We start from the raw sequence: 13,563 nt of genomic DNA, 5'->3' as shown, positions 1-13,563 counted from the left end.
AAAGTAAGCTTAAAAATATATTGCCTGTCTCTCATATCTAATTTTCTCTTGTAATCAGTGTATATAATTTTCCTATAGCACCAATCTAAACAAAAAAAATTCAGAACAAAACAAACAAAAAGAAGAGAGGGAATAGAGACATTAGAATCTATTTTCAGGATGGCATATCAGACCACACACACTTATGGGGTAGAATAGATTTGTTATTTTGGGCAGTAATGTGGAACTTATGAGAAGCTTTCTTTTTTTATACAAAGTTAGTTCAGAGTAGATTAAAGTTTATTTCAAACTCAGCATATTTGACCTCAAGCATCATAAGAGTCATGTAGAATTGGCTCATGCTATTAAATTCCTACAGCGAACTCCATAATAATGATTAATTTCTTTCATAAACTCTCTTCATAATTAATACAGGTTTCATTGTGGGCACTGCTATTCTCATATTGATTATCTCTACAATTTAGATTGGACTCGTAAAATGATGTCTTTGTTTACTCTGATGACCAGACATTTATTTTACTTGGATAACTCTCACCATTTGCAAACTGAACTGGGGATATTGCTGCCATATTCAGACCTGTTTCATGCAAGAGCAGGGATAATTTTTTGGCACCTGAGATTAATAATACTTTGGTGTTCTCTGATGCTTCTCATCTGAGAATCTGAGTTCTTTATGAACAATTAATTAAGCTTTTAATACACCCTTCTGAAATAGGGAAGCATCAGTAGCCTCTTGCACTGATGGATAAACTCATATTTAGAGATGTTGAGTTCAAGTCACCTGCCAAACTGTCTGTATTCAAGTTGAATATAACCCATTTGCTGAATACCAATCTTTCCTTCAGTTCTGAGGAGTTTCTTTCACCTGGCATGATAATTTTTGATGTGGCATTGTTCCTGTTGGTAAAATATGCATTTAAAAAAATTATAATGGCTGAGTATGCTTTAGCTGCTTGAACAAGTTTGGACCTTTCTTGTTGCTTGTTTCTTTTCAAAAATAATTTAATTTTATTTCTAGGAGCCTTTCATAAGCTACAGTTAAATCAATAAACTTCTAAGACTAATAAGACTAGTAAAACAAAGAAAAAACAAAAAGTGACTTTCACATTTCAGACAGACTTCAGGAGAAGCATCTTTAATGAGAGAAGGAGAAAATAATGAATGATGAGATGGAGTTTTGAGTGTATTGAAGGTAAAGAGCCACAAACTAGATTCTCTAACATTATTCTGTACCCTTTATACAATGTTATGCAACAGGTGAACCTTTCTCTTGTGTACATTAACAATGTAAATCCACCTTATTGCAATATTAAAGTAAACCTTTCTCATATAGCTAGAGGTTTCAAGGAGGGGGGCAGTATATTTTGTTTAGTTCTGTTGCCCAGACTATGAAGGGTCCTGAGTCCCACGAGCTCTGTTTTGTTAAATTGAGAAGGTGCCTGGCGAAGTTGCAGTGACTGGCAGAAGGTAATGTTTGGAAAGCCTTGGAGACAAACAGGAATTCCATTTTTTGAGCTGAATTCAGCCATCCCGCTGTTACCAAACTTACAAGCAGGGAGGGGGAAATGTGGATGTAAAAAGCAGCACTTATATACATATTAATGCTTGCAGTACAACATCCCCCATGCCTGAGGACACTAAGTGCAACTGAGGACATAGTGAGGTTTACAAGAGTACCTCACATGTTGAGATGCTTTATAGTCCCCCCTGTGAATAACCTAGCGAAAACCATATGTGAAATATAAATACACTGGGACTTAAAAATGGAGCTGCATTCCAGCCTTTTAAGTTAATTTTGTAACATGCTGCATCTGAGGGCTTGATGTGTGTTGTATCCAATACTAGCTGAATATTGCAGGGCTTAATAAATGCAGTATGTACTGGAGACACTAGAGGGTCTGATGGAAGACCTGAAAGAAGAAAAAGAAGATGGTGGGAAGAGCACATTTTAGTGAAAGAACAAATCCAGTTTGAACCAACTGTCTGCTTGCTTCCTTCGGTCCGAAGGCAACAATGAACTCCCGTTGTCATGCTGAGTCAGTTGGCAGTGACTCACTTTATCAGTCTCAAAATTGTCCGGCATTTCATCAGAACTGGATTACACAATGGGTTTTTCCTTTTCCCCCTTTTTTTTTTTTCCCAATACACTTTTATTATTAATAGGCACGTAAATCATCTGACGTTAACATGTTTCCTCATTAACTTCTACTTTTTTAATTATAAGATTAATAATCATACAACTTCCCTAAGAGGGAAATACAGTAATCCCAAATCTGACTTGAAATTCTGAAGCAAAAACTTTCTTAGTTATGTGGTTCTCTCAGTTAAAAATAAGTTAAAGCCTTTTGATACTTTCCACAGGATATTGGCATAGCTAACAGATGCTCACAATTGTTTAGCTGAGGTATGTGTTCTCTATTGGGTGTGGAGAGAAAATTTGTATGTGGAAACAGCAGCCAACATATCAAAGTTGAATTTTCTCTGCAGCATGACTTTTTTTGTTTGTTTTTTTTTCTGCAAAAGCCTCTTGGAGAAAACACAAACATAGCATTTTATCCACTGAAACAGTGCATGCAAATGACATGAAGTATTTTATAAGCATATTTATCCCTTGAACACAAGTTACCTAAAATGCAAAGCGTAATTAAAAAACAAGAACATCGTCATGGTCTCTGTAGCCTGTGAAAAATTTAGGTCTATGAGGCTTTATATCTAACTCTGCATATTGGTGCACTTCACCAGATTCTTTGATTTTAGCACCTATGCTGTTACACAGTTTCAATGCAAGTGATATGAATAAACTAAAAATGTGTAAAAAGTGATGCTGAGTTGGCTGGACAGCAATGCATCTGTTCTAAAATCCATCATTTCTAAGTTCAGCCATCTTGTCTGCCCTAATTTAACATCTGTATTTTCCACCTGCATGATTAAATTAATTGTATTCAATCAAATCCATTTTTAATTGCATATTTAGGGTAAAATATAGATCTTCAGTTTTTAATCTTAGAAGATTTGAGATATCTAGAATATGTTCAGTACCTGTCCCAACCTTGACGTCCTACCCTGGGTTTAATCCCATCCGTCTGTGTTTCAAATCAGTCCTGGTGGCTATGAAATGGAAAGCTTCCAAGAGTCTTTGAATAATTTTTTAATTCTATTCTTCAGTGGTTCTAGTTCTTTGTTGTTAATTAGATCAAACCACATTTCCACTGAGGCTGTAACGGTAGTGTCATCAGCCTGTAATCTGTCAAGTCCCTCTGAAACCTCCTTCAGCTGCTTTTGTAAATTTAGTACCTCTCTGTAAAGTTCCTTGCAGAGAAAAATGTGTGCTATTTTTTGATCAAAGTCCTTCTTGTTCTCAGTGCAAATTTCAAGACACTTGTTGATGCAAACGCAGAGGTACATGTTCCTGAGAGGAACACCAAGTGTCTCTGAGAACCAGAGGCACTTTTTCACTCAAGTTAACCTTCTTCACTTGATTTAGGCAGCCTGCTGGTGATAGCAGAGTGATTTTTGTCTTTAGGCTCTATGGTACAGTTTTGGAAAAGTCTGGCTGTTAGTTTTTCACTCAGTGTGGCTGCAATACAGCACCGAGCAGCTGTGTATCAGAAGCAGAAGAAATAGTTTTAAACATTCCTGTTTTGATTTTTGTTTTTGTTGTCTAACCTAAGAGCAAAGACACCTTTCTCATGTATCACTCTTGGTTGTTGGATGGTGTCTTCGGTAACACCACACCAAGATTTGTGATTTTCATTTTGGTACAGAATTAATAATAGCAAACAAGGACATACATTTCATTGTCCATAAGCTTGTGGCCATTAGGAGATAATTTGTCATGTTCAGACAGCAAACGTACACTAATGTCACTGTTCAAAGCTGTTACTTTTTCTTTTACTATCTCCCTGTTTCTGCTCTTGGAGATTCTTGTAGTGGACAGCTGAATTTACAAGTCTCTTAAAGAAATGTTTCAATCATTGCTATCAATTGCTTCTTTTGTATTCTACTGAAGGCAATATCATTAAGAAAAAATAAGGTTGCATCTGTCTTGTTAAGCAGAGCTTTTCTATACAGCATAATCAACTAGTAAGCGTATTTCTGGGTCTTCAAGACACAAAGGTGTCTAATGTTGAAGAGCATCTAGGAGGTTTAGAACACATTTAAATCATCATTACAGCTACATTTAATAATGATAATGATAGCATTAAAACTTCTCACTTTCAGAATCATCAAACTCATCAGAGTCCTGCTTCAGTAGTTTCACTTAAAAGAAATCTCATCTTGAAGTGTCTGCAAAAATGAATTGTCTACACTTTTTGAGATGGATATGAATTCATCCCAACTTATTCTTGAACAATTTTTGATAATGCCTACACTATACTGTTAAAGAATTATCTTGGGGTTTGTATTCCTTTGGTACATGCATACACTTGTTGCATTCTTCAACTTCTCTTGAAGTCACATAAATGAATATTTTTACGTGTGTTAGCCATTACGCTCCAGTCTTTAACACTGATATCTTTAATATTAACAGTAGAGCAAGAAGCCTGCAGCCTGGATTTAACAGTTAGGATGGAAAACCTAAGTGAGAACACTAGCTTTTGTTAGACCCTTGTTATAGAATACTCAGACTACTTAATAGCAGGTTTTAGATACTAAAAGTATTGTAAGCTCATGTTCAAAACTCGTTTCATTTATTACTTTCTTTTTAGCATCAGATGAAAAATGATTCCATCAACTAGCAGCACCTCTCTCATCAGGCCCTGAAAGCATTGCTTATTCTCCATGTAAGTAGAAAGGCTAAAGTGTACATTTTTGCTGTCTTTTATGAGGGACAGAAATCATTGTACTCTTGTCACTTTCCTGTTGAGTTTTAGAATGTTTTAATTTCATATTTACCAATAGAAATTTGAGCCTAATTTTTCAAGCATCACCTGTTCCTATTCTTTGTTATTTTCACGTAAACATTTCTAAGTGTCAGATCCTGAAGAGTCAGGACTAATAGAAAAATACCACTGGATTGTTCCTGTATCTGACATTGTAATACAGGTATCATGTCTCATGGACTCTTGGCCAAACTAGATATAAGCAACCCCCGCAGCAAAATGTAATAACATCTTCTCTGGGTCTATTGTGAGGGGCTGACATCTTGGGTCAAATGTGTTTCTGCTTTTGAAACTATCCCTAGCTTTGTCTGTCAGGTCTCTATCCCATCAATCACATCTGTGTGAGTTTTGGTTTGGTGTTTAAATGGGAGGGCATGGGAGCATCTCTCTAAAAGCCAGTGTTCCTCAAATGCTTTCAGTTGCTGAAAAGAGAAAAATATGCTAATTTACCAGTATCATACAATTTGTGCTGCTTTTGTTCATATTTGTCATATTTAGTGGTCCTTTATAGGTTATTGCCTTTTTTCCCTCTGTTTTATTTGTTTGTTGGCTTGTTTTTTACTTGGTTTGGGGGGGTTTTTTTGGTTTTTTTTTTTTTTTAATCTCTGTCATGGCTGCAAAGTAGTATACATCTGTGTCCCAGGAGTGTTCAAGGCCAGGTTGGGTGAGGCTTTGAACAACTGGGTCTAGTGGAAGGTGTCCCTGCCCATGGCAGGTGGTTGGAACTAGATGATCTTTAAGGTCCCTTCCAACTCAAACCATTCTATGGTTTTATGATTCCCTTCTCTGTGCAATCTTAGATTTAGTTCTGTTAAAGGAAAACCTAGCTATTAGTTTATTAGTTTAATAGACTAGCTGATCTAGTCTTTAGTGCACATGAGACAACCAAGGACTGAAAGACTAAGTTAACAGGAAGGAGTTGGAGTATGGAGGTGTGCTAAGAGGAGCAGGGTTGCAAAGCAACTGTGGTTTTTTACTATACTGTTTTTTAATTACATGCCACAATTCACAGATCTTCCCAGATGTATACAGACTTCTATGATAAGCCTAAAGGCTGCAGCTATAGGAAATTCTTTTTTAGCCCAAGCAGTATTAACCAGGAATTTGTGTTTAGCAGAAGAAACTTCAGTTCAAAGGCAAATCTGTGATGTTAGAGGTGCTTATGGCTGCTCCTAAAACACTGAAGTGCTTTCTGGCCATTTAATTGTGACAATGGAGTAATTCAAGGTACAAGGTTTGACTTCCAGCTTTATGGTCTGCCTTTGCCACAGTTTTCAATATGGTTCCTAGTCTTTAATTTACATTCTTTTCAGCTGTTAGAAAACAAACTGGAAATATCTTCTTTTACTCTAGTAGGAAGTTTTTTATAATCCTTGAGGAGAATGAGATAACTTTATGCACTTTTCCCTTATTTTATTCCCCACTTTGCCCGTCTTGTTCCTTGATGGCTTTCATTCTTTGATCAATTCCATCAATTTTAATTGGAATTTTTTTTCCTGTCTTCTCTTGTGATAAAAAGATATTTTCAAGTAATCTGTTTCTTTGGACCCAGTGGTAAAAGGGCTGTCTTTGGGAATTTGGACATCTATTTTCCATTAAAATGAATGGAATAAAGTGTTAGTATCTTGCAGGGATTTGAACACCTTTGAGCTATTGTGAAGCAAGTATTCTCATTTGTCTGAAAGTGAACTCTTGTTGTAGATAGGGATGGATAATCTTAAGCTTTGAGACCTGTGGATAGTGCTGCATGCACGTGGGTAGCACCTGTAAATCAATTTTTGGGTTTTATTTGTCTTGCACATAACTTTTCTCACAGGAGTAGCCTGTAGTTATCCCAAAGAACTTGCACATCATTAAGTACCTAACATCAAAAATTCACAGAAACTGCTATGTTGTGTCTGCTCCAGAAAATGATGTACTTTATCAATTATCTTCATATTTTGAAACAGGGGTGTGACCGAGTTGACTTTTAGCAGTATGGTAAACTGGTGCTTTTGTTCCCTGGTGGTTGACTTCTTGTGCTCCAAAAGTACAGCTTTAATTTAGGATGTGAAAAGCTTGTAGCCTACTTGACTGTGAAGTTCTAATTAAAGATTGCATCAGATGTGAACTGACACTTGTTTATTTCCAGTCGGTCTCCTAATACAAGAAGTCTTGGATGTCTGATGCAGTGTTGACTCCTAAGACTATTGACATTCATTTAAATGTAGAACCTATTTACTGCTTTACTGTTTTTGGTTTTGTTGTTTTTTTGTTGTTGTTTTTTTTTTTTTCCAAGAAATAAGACAGGAAAAATAAAGGAGAGAATCCTGTTATGGAGACCTTCAGCATTGTCACATCTTGATACCTTGAGCCCAGAGTATTGTTTATAGAAACAGCAGTTTGGGAGAGTAATGCCCCATAAATTCTCTTCATTATAAACCTGTTTTGTACCTTTTTTTAAACTGTGGGCACTAGATGCTTGCATGAGCTGGATGTGGCGCCTGAACAGCCAATCCCAGTTCTCTTGACTGACAATAGCTGTGTTGCACCAGACAGCCATCAACAGCTCACTCACAGTTTGCCTCCATAAACCCATATCTGAGAATCCCCAGAGAATTTGTATGGTATGTTGCAACTTTACTATAGGAATCCCTAGGAATTTCAGGTTGAAACTCATTTACTTACTCGGCTGGATGGATGGGTGATGTATAGCTCGATATTTATATGGGATTTTTCTCAGACTTGATTTTCATCTCTTGCTTGGTGCCTGGCCCACAAATGGTCTACTGCAGCTAGTGAGACACTAGCTGTTGTGGTAGTACCTTTGTTTCTGAAACAGAAAGCTTAAAGGTATACAGGCATCTGTGATGTTATCACAGTGTGGTAAAAACAAATGTCGATTCATTCCAAGACTGCAACTAAGAGTACTTAAAGTCATATTTGTATCCTGATTCTTACCAATATTTTGTTGGCTTCAGGACAACTCAACAAATGGAACAGTAGGACAGCAAAATACCTGTTAATATAAAGTTCTCTTTATTCCAACTTCTGTTTATTTTGTTGAGTTCTTTTGTTGCATACTATCAAACGGTTTCACAATGTGACCTCTGATTTTGAAACAAAACAAATTAAACATTAGTTAGTACTGATTAGTGCAATGTTAACATTGATTCTTTATTTACTCAAAAATCAGGAAATTAACGTTCCTCTGACAAACTTAATTATATCTAATTGCACAGATATTAAAAAGGGGATCCTTCATTATATAATCATAGATAATCCTGGTAGCAATACCAAATAATACAGTCCTAGCTAATAATTGCAAAGAAAGTCATAGAAAAACATCCCTTTGACCATAAAGGGCTTGGGCTCATTACAAAATGAGTATCTGACTTGGGCTCATTACAAAACCTGACTGAAGAGTAACACTGAAGTTGGTACACTTTGTTTCTATTATATCATTTTGAAAATATTATGTCACCTTGTTCTGTATGTTCTAGTTCTGTAATGAAAGACCCTTTTGTTCAAATACAGGCAAAATAAAAGGGTTGTTTGTCTATAGGATACCGAAGCTCATTTTTATCAGACTTACACCACCACTAACCTCACTAGATCTTCCAATTTCTGATAGGTCTGATTGAAAGAAAGGCTCTTATCTCTGTTCTTGTGTAAAATAAGACCTGAGGCTTAATTTTCAGTTAATACAACCTTTTGCTTTTAATTTTTTGGCTTTAAATAATAAACTCTCTCATCTTTTCCTTACAAAATGAATTTCAATTAATATTTCAGGAAAGAAATGCACTCTAAATGTGTCCTTTAAAACAGCTGAGCAAACTGTGTTCACCTTATAAAAAATATTCTCCTTTAGGCTAAAACTAAAAGACTAATTGGAACCAGTCTTGCCTAGTTTTTCTAATGGAACTTAGCTTATATAAAGTTTAAAAAAAAAAAAAACAGACCTTGACATTCCTTTTCTTTATTACATCTAGTGTATCTTATTTTTTATTCTTCAGAAACATCTTTTATTAAATGTTTCAAAGCTGATGAATCCTGCCCACATAGACACAAAAATAATCCCCCTGAGGTGGTCTACACATACTCAAGGTTTGTGAAAGTGAAACTTCTGTACATAATTTTGGTGGCATTACTGCTAGTAAAATGGTTACATCCTTCATAGTGTTTCCTGTGCATTTGATACAGAGGTCAGTGCTTACATTTATTATTGGAGTGGGCTTCTGAGGCTATCAATGATAAACCTTTGCTTGATGTTTTACTCACTTCTATTTTTTCCTGCATGGTCTCATAATATTTATCTTGCTCCACAACAGAATCAGGCACTTTTTTATACTCACAGGTCAGAGCCAATTGGCCTAAATGCCCCCAAGTCCCTGTGCTTTATGTTTTCTATTAGCTGGCAGTGGGATTTTAGGGGCATATATCCAGAAACACTAAATGTGGGGATTTAGCAGGAATTTAGGCCAACTGACACTGGGTCCTACAGTGAAATTTTGGGGTGAACTGCTTCAAAGTGAGACACAAGCCTACAAGGTCTGAGCAAAAGTCCAGCCTTTTAAGTAACTTACAACTTCAGTCTGCCTGGTAAATGCATTGGTTCACCCTTGCCTAGAATACACGAAGAAAAATCTCATAGAGGAACTTTCTCACAATGACTATATTTGAGAAAAATAATCCTACATCCACTGAAGGGATGTCATGGTGAAGTATGAGATGAATAATGGCGCTTAGTGTTGCCCCTTTCAAATATTCCAGCATTATTGTAAATGCTGAGATTTATTTTTATTTTTTGGTCATATAGGCTTAGCTTTAAGAAAATAAGTAAAGAAATCTCTAGTTTTAGTAATTGCATAAAAAAAGCTTAAAAAGTACTTCTGATCATAATAGAGATAAAAAAAATCCCTTGCTTTTAAGATAATCATGTAACTTTTAGAGCCTACTGAAGAGTTTTTGGATGTTTGAAGTTTCAATACTGTTTGTTTCTTTTCTGTAGAGGAGTTTTTTGTCCACTTCACGTATAGTCAATCAAATAAAAGTATGAAATTTCTGTCTTTGTACATCTGATGTACATAGATTGCATTTTTGTTTTTATTTTTCCAGAAGTGGCTATTCATTTGGGGCACAGTACTCTCAGATGTGATATTCTAAACTAGGAGATAATTACCTCTTGAAGGAGTAGCACCTTTGAAAATGCTGACATAAATATTTTCCAGGTAGAATGGATTCATGCTGATAGGCTTATGAAAATATTCAGTTGCACCCAAAGGGTAAAATAACAGCTTCCAAAATATTGCTAGTGATGCGTCTCACTTTTTTTCCCATCTAGATCAGATCTTCATTAACGATAAACTTAGTGCATTACAACTACTACAACAATTAGTAGAGTTGCAGAAGTTTGGTTTGTTTGTTGGCTATTTTCCCCCTACTGTTTAAAGAGGGTAAAAGTAGAAGTATTGGCCACCTTGAGCTTCAGAATTTTCGCTGCAGTTCATGTCATAGCCAGCAATCATTATGACAGCAATCAAATCCTCTGCACGCTCCCTAACTTTCAGGGACAAAAATAGAAATCTCTTATAGTCATCCTAGTTATCTGGTAGAAGAGAGCGATGAATGTGCATCTTGACTCGTTTGTTACCAAAGCTCCTTTCAGATGGTAAAACTATTTTTTACAATTCGTAGTCCAGTTTGGGATGGATTCAGCATGGATTTGCATAAGTAAATAATCAAATTTCTAGTCCTTAAATGTTGACTGAACTGCAACATGACTCTTTATAATGAAATTAGAGATAACCTTTGGGAACCATATAGTTATACAACAGAGGGTGCACCATACAATGCAGTAGGCTATGTAACAAGATCCAACTTCATTGTAACTCCGCAGCTTGCACGAGGGCCTTGCACGTTAGCTCAACAGCTAAATTGGTCACAAATGGCCTGCTGATGCAAATAAAGGTAATATCCCAGCACTGTGTAAGTGGGGAGGATGAACACACCTATAGCCAAGGCTACATGTAACTGCACCTCAAGCGTTAAATAATTGCAACACAATCTACACACTCAGGACAGAAAGCTGAACACGTGAACATCCCAAGTGTGTGTGCATGTATGTATGAGAACTTTTTGTATGGTTTTGGTTTTTGAATTGGAAAGTGATATGCTGGTACAATACTGGTCTTCTGGAGTTGAAGAGGACTCTCATCCCTGTAGGTGGTGATTGATATACACCAGTGTTGATGAGTATAGAAGCAAGGGATTGGCCCTGCTGGGACAAAATTTATTATGTTGCCAGATCTCACTGTCACAATTTACTGATGCAGCAGTAATACTTACCCACCACAGTACTAGAGCAATGCAGCACTGTTGTATCTGACATGGGATGATTATGCAACAGAAACACCATTTTGCAGCCTTTGTGCAAGGTGGCCTAAGGGCTGTAAGGGAACAGTCATTGTGCAAAGTGTTCCTTTACTTAAGTGCAGGTCGTTTCATCATAAAGGAAAGTGGGCATTTATGGTGCTTGGTACATACTATTGCAGACAGATTTACACAAAACTATTGAAACTGTTGGAGACATATCCGCTTTGCATCTGACTTATTATTCAGGACATTCTGAGATCAAAAATACCAAAACAAACAAGATTAGAAAAGCCAGTTCTGGTTCAGTAAGTGCGTCCCAGTCTTGCCAATCAATTGGGCTGTCTGAGAGACTGATCCATACAGACAACATAGCCTGAACTTCTGATCAGGAAAGGCTGACATCCCAATCTCACTCCTATTCTCAATGGAGTGATTAACTCTTTCCTTTTATTTTTTACTATCTGTAAAATGAGAATGACAGTAGTTTTTTTGCCAAAGGAAGTTGTGAGATTTGATTTGTTAATGATTATATGCACCTGAACTACAGAATGATGGATCACAGTTGCTAAAGAAAAGTATTACTTATTTGGAGGTCTGGCAGTAAGTAGTGGCTGCTGAGATGGGAGAAGAATTGAGATTCTTTGCATATTGAAGGGCACCAGAAGTACACTGTATTTCTCCCTTTCTATCCTCAACATCATCACCAGTAAATTTGCAGGGATAAAGAGCTTTGTGTGGCCCTTCTACATTTTTTACTGGCCCCTGCTGATGGAAATCAAATGTACTGTCCTCCTGTAATCTTCAAGTTTAAAAAACCTATTTTTAATCACTTCATACAGGTATCTAATTTGAATCAGCCTGCCACGCTGCAGGACTCTTGTGCTTTTTTAATTGGCATCTTTCTCATTACATTTGCACAAAGTTGCAGAGACACTGCAGGACACCAGTAGAGACATCTGAATCACCAATCCTGTTGGGCTGGCAATATGATGGTGTGATATACCAGGGGAGTCTAGGAGATCTGCATATGTGGTTAAGGGACTAAGTGGAAGCAATCAAGTTCAGACATGTTGCTGTGAGTGTTTCTAGGCCCTGCCTATACCATCTGAAACAGAATTGTGACAGAAATTTGCCTGGGATTTTTAACAGCGGTATGCTGTTAAACCAGCCTGGTTTCTAAGAACAGTTCCTGGGATTCTGGAAAAATGGAGCTCCCTGAAGGTATTAATGGAACTGTCGTAAGGCAACTATGTGAAGTACATAAAAAACAGTGTGTTAGCCCACCACAGGGATGGGCAAGTTATCCAACCAGTTTAGGAAGTCAGTCCCACTTAAATTTCATCAGAATTTGAAAATCAACCCTTAGATATCTGCCAAGAGGCCTAGGTTTTAGTTGGGTGTTTTTTCAAAGGCAATAGCTCTTACCCTCTAACATGGTTATATGATGCCATGACTCCTTTTCCAGTTTTGGTTTGCCAGCAAGATATACCTAAACTCAGCATGTTGGTGCACCTGCGGACATAAAAAGGAGAGGAGAGGTGCAGTATGGAATTATTTGGCACCAAAGCACCTTCCTTCCCTTTTAGTCCATCATCCAGAATTTTGTAATTTGCAGCAAAGTCTTTCACAGTTCTGGTGGGCAGTTTGGTTTTCCCTACCTCCCCTTACTACTGAAGATCAATGTGTTCATAGGGCTTTGCAGCTTCCTGAGAGAACTGTAGGTGGGTGCCCCTGCTGCACCAAGCACCAGAATTTTTCACCTCTCTTTACGGTGCTAGTATTTTTTTCATTCTTTTTAAGGCTTTGCTAGAGGGGTTGGGGCTCCTTTGCCTTCCTAATGACAGTCGCTAGAGACTAACTGATCTGAGAAGACAAGTTTGCAGAAAAAGAAAACCAGGAGTATCATCTAGTGGGTAGACCAGCATTGCCTGTTCTTGCATTCAGGATGGATAGTGCAGCCTTTTACTAAGACAGCTCTGAGCCCTCTGTTCCAGCCTCTTTCTTTTGGGGTGTCCCCATGTGTGGCATAACCAAAATTCGGTGCCTCTGCCATGGCAGAGAGACAATCCTGGGCACATGACAAGAATTTGCTTGCCTGTGCTATTGCATGGCCAAGTGTAGACCAGCCATGTGACTGCCATGCAGGCCCTGTCACATGGCAGGTCTGTGTCCTCTCCTGTGACAGAGCTGAAAGTTGCCAGCAGTTACATGATCCAAGTGCACATCCATCGACCTCCTCACATAATGGGGAGGAAGAACTGTAGGCCTACAGGAATGTGGAATGATGGCAAGCAGGGTTTCACTGAGCATTTTGAATCAAGCAAAT

The 13,563-nt window shown here is 37.4% G+C and overlaps 1 protein-coding gene across 3 annotated transcripts in view; it reads left to right on the top strand.

Moving 5' to 3' along the window:
* The window catches only part of ZBTB20 (zinc finger and BTB domain containing 20), a 530,641-nt gene that overhangs the window by 11,547 nt on the left and 505,531 nt on the right, over window positions 1-13,563 (top strand). The window contains exon 1 of one of the 3 annotated variants that reach the window (XR_010428067.1): window positions 4,558-4,784. The exons of the other annotated variants lie outside the window; for them this stretch is intronic. The gene's annotated coding sequence lies outside the window, so the exon portion shown is untranslated. Of the gene's footprint in view, window positions 1-4,557; window positions 4,785-13,563 lie in introns of those variants that run through there. 3 annotated transcript variants of the gene reach the window in all.

The sequence above is a fragment of the Pseudopipra pipra genome, chromosome 2, assembly GCF_036250125.1.
Source record: "Pseudopipra pipra isolate bDixPip1 chromosome 2, bDixPip1.hap1, whole genome shotgun sequence".
Lineage (NCBI taxonomy): Eukaryota > Metazoa > Chordata > Aves > Passeriformes > Pipridae > Pseudopipra > Pseudopipra pipra.
This window is presented reverse-complemented; position numbering and strand designations above follow the sequence as displayed.